Source organism: Azolla caroliniana, unplaced genomic scaffold, assembly GCF_043228905.1.
Source record: "Azolla caroliniana isolate FFs.n. ecotype wild unplaced genomic scaffold, voAzoCaro1.0.p SCAF_12, whole genome shotgun sequence".
Classification (NCBI taxonomy): domain Eukaryota; kingdom Viridiplantae; phylum Streptophyta; class Polypodiopsida; order Salviniales; family Salviniaceae; genus Azolla; species Azolla caroliniana.
Window position 1 is genome coordinate 7,024,502 of NW_028230447.1, and position 4,115 is coordinate 7,028,616.

Below are 4,115 nucleotides of genomic sequence, written 5' to 3' on the forward strand. Positions count from 1 at the left end.
TATTCCTCGGTTACGGCAACGATGAGTTCGGCTACCGAGTGTGGGACTTGGTCGACAAGAAGGTATTCCGGAGTCATGATATTATCTTCATGGAGGACAAGACGCTCGCCGACTGGGAGTCGGAGAAGAAAATAATGAGCTCCGAGTCGACCGGTAAGGATCGACTCTACGATGAGCAGACCCAACCGGCAAGAGACCGGTTAGCACTCGAGGGACCAGCCGGTTACGGTGAGGATACCAAACAGGCTGAAGAAGAAGTAGAGGAAGCTTAAACCGGAACCGGCCAAGACCCCGAATCGGATTTGGATGAAGAGCAAATGAAGGAGCCGGTTACCGAAGCCTGAAGACGGAGATATCCTCTCAGAGAGAGAAGGCCCCCCCGGAGATTTCCGGATGCAGAGCATGTTTTGCTGACCGATGAGGGGGAGCCGGAAAGCTTCGAAGAAGTGAAGGATGACGCCCACAACCACAAATGGTTAAGTGCCATGCAGGATGAGATGGATTCCCTGCATGAGAACCATACGCACGAATTGGTGGAGTTGCCGAAAGGAAAGCGGGCACTCCGAAACAAGTGGGTGTACAAGTTGAAACCGGGAGATGCCGGCAACCCCCCGAGATACAAAGCCAGGATCGTGGTGAAGGGGTTCCAGCAGAAGAAGGGCGTGGACTTCGACGAGATATTTGCCCCGGTAGTAAAGATGACCTCCATCCGGACGGTGCTGAGTATAGCGGCAAGCATGGACCTGGAGGTAGAGCAGCTAGATGTGAAGACGACATTCCTTCACGGTGACCTCGAAGAGGAGATCTACATGCAGCAATCGGAAGGATTCGTGGAGAAAGGGAAGGAGCACCTGGTTTGCCGGTTGAAGAAGAGCCTCTACGGGTTGAAGCAGGCCCCTCGGCAATGGTACCGGAAGTTCGACTCCTTCATGACCGATCAAGGGTACCACAAGACCCAGGCCGATCACTGCGTGTTTGTGAAGAAGTTCGAAGGAGGCGACTTCCTAATACTCCTTCTGTACATGGATGACATGTTGATCGTCGGACGCGACCAAGTCAAAATACGGATGCTGAAGAAGGCTCTCAACTGGAACTTCTCAATGAAAGACTTGGGTCCGGCAAGACAGATGCTCGGGATGCACATCATTCGGGACCGGTCAAAGAAGCAATTATGGATGTCACAGGAGAAGTATGTGACAAAGGTGCTTCACCGGTTCAACATGTCAGATGCGAAACCAGTCGGCTCGACACTTCCGGCAAACTGCAGGCTATCCGGTAAGCAAAGCCCGAAGACGAAAGCAGAGAAGGCGGATATGATGAAGATTCCATATGCCTCTGCCGTCGGGAGCTTGAAGTACGCAATGGTGTGTACCCGACCGGATATAGGATATGCAGTCGGAGTGGTGAGCCGGTTTATGAGCAATCCCGGCAAGGAGCACTGGAACGCGGTCAAATGGATACTCCGGTATTTGAAGGGCACTTCAAATATGTGTTTCCGATTTGGCTCCGGAAAACCTCAACTTGACGGTGTCACCGATTTGGACATGTCGGCTGATGTGGACACCAGCCGGTCTACATCCGGGTATGTAATGACATATGCAAGGGGAGCTGTTTAGTGGCAGTCGAGGTTGCAGAAGACGGTTGCATTGTCAACCACGGAGGCGGAGTACATGGCGGCTGTGAAAGCCGGCAAGGAAATATTATGGATGAAGGACTTCATCGGAGAGCTCGGTATCCGGCAATATGAATACCGGCTCTATTGCGACAGTCAAAGTGCCATCCATCTTGCTAAGAATGCGGCCTACCATTCCCGGACGAAGCATATCCAGCGAAGATATCACTGGATCCGGGAAAGAGTAGATGACCAGGAGTTCGCACTAACGAAGATCTACATGACCGAGAACGGGTCAGATATGTTGACCAAAGTGCTGATACCCGACAAGTTGGATGCATGCCGGAAGAGGATCAGACTAGTAAGACACCCCATGCCGGAGTGAAGGGGGAGTTTGTTGGGAGACATGTCCCTCCGGATGGGAAGGGAGAAGAACAGTGCCGATCGGCCGAGGCCGAAACCGGATGACGAGTACCCGGCTATGGAGAGCCGGATGGTGCAGACCCAGTGAAGACCGGATGAGGAGTACCCGGCTACGGAGAGTCGGATGGTGCAGACCCGGTGAAGACTGGATGAGGAGTACCCGGCTATGGAGTGCCGGATGGTGCAGACCCGGTGAAGACCGGATGAGGAGTACCCGGCTACGAAGAGCCGGATGGTACAGACCCGGTGAGAACCGGATGACGAGTACCCGGCTACGGAGAGCCGGATGGTGCAGACCCGGTGAGAACCGGATGAGGAGTACCCGGCTACGGAGAGCCAGATGGTGGAGACCCGGTGAGAAGTACTCACCGGATGAAGAGACATATTCGTAAATATGTTTCTGAGAGTCCATCATGGCTATATTTGTAAATAGCCGAAAAGTCATATTAGTATAAATATGACTTAGGGCAAACTTTTAGTTGTGGTTGTTATTCTTGTTGGTGCAAGAAGAAGAGAGAGCGCGTAACAGTGTACAGAGAGAGAGAGAGAGAGAAAGAGGTCGTTGCCTCTGTTGTAACTGCCGCCTGTGGCGAAGATCGTGAGCACGAGGTCGTTGCCTCCGTGAACTCACTGTTGTACATTCTAACATAGTGATAGTTTGTAGCTTGTGGGCTGCCGTGGTTTTTCCCTTAGTTTGGGTTTTCCACGTAAACATCTTGTGTACATTTTTTCTTCTCCTTTGTGTCACGTGTTTTCCGTTTCCTGTTTTCTATGTATGATTCTAAGCTCGGTCGTGACCGAGCGTTGCATAAGGAGCGTTGAGTTCCCGTCATGAGGATTTCAAGTATCTGGTGGTTTCTCACTAGACATTATAGGGAGGTTTATGATATTTTCAGTCCTTCACCTGTTCGCAACCTCATGTTCAAAAAGCTCTAACTACATAGAATTTGAAAGTCCATCTTATGTTCATATTTTCTATGCTTGTAGTATGAATAGTTCGTTCAATTCTATGGATACACACACGTGCCTGTTAAACAAAGACGAAGTTCCATTTTTTGCTTCTCAAATTGACTACAAGGTTCTCTTCGGGTTTGGGGAAAGCCCTTGGACTTTCTCCATCACTCACTCGTTGCCTCTCCGCAGCAAGAGCTTCATTTATCATGCCCGAAAAGAGTATATGGGATTTGATACCCTCCTCGCCTACAATCAATCATTCCCAAGGGGGTTATCAATCAATTATCTCTCCTTGCGTAGGATTTTCTCACGATCTGACAAGCAAGCTATGCCTCTCTTGCGAGTAAATCTTTTCTTCGGAATAGTAGTACTGATGAAGAAAAAGCCTTTTTTCCGCCTAGATACTTAGGATGTAACAACATGGGCCTCGATCATGCCTTGTGTAGAAAAGTATTTATATCTCCTCCGAGATGGGCGAGTGATCTTCCTCCTAGCAAGTGAGCGATTTTGGGTGCGAAGATGCAAAAAAATAGTCAATGGGAGAATCCAAGTATGGTACGTGGACTTTGGCGCATCGAACCACATGATGAACCATAAATAATGGTTCTCCAACTCTAGAGAAGCCGGAGTAACCAAGTGTCATTGAGACGGGCGACAACACTACTCACTCAATTGAGCACATTAGAGATGTCCCTTTGAGCCATGTCGGCTAGAGAGGAATCATGAGGAACGTCCTGCATGTGCTGACGATCACCAAGAATTTGGTGTCAGTTAGACAAATCGTCAATCAAGGCATGCATGTGCAGTTCACTCACCATGGCTGCTTCATCGAGGAAGAAGGCCGGATCATCGCGCGAGGGTGCAGAGACGAGAGGATGTTCATCCTTGATACCAATGATGTCGACGCCACTATGTTCACCAAAAGGCAAAAGGTCGAGTTTGACATCGATCTGTGGCACAAGCAGATCAACCATATCAACTTGCCACGACTTCAAGAGATACAAACGAAGCAAATTGTTTTCGGCTTGCGGAAATTCAGTCAAGTAGGGAAGCAACACCAACTCCCATTCCCTAATGAGCACAACCGGAGTCGAAACAAGCTCGACTTGATTCATTCAAACATATG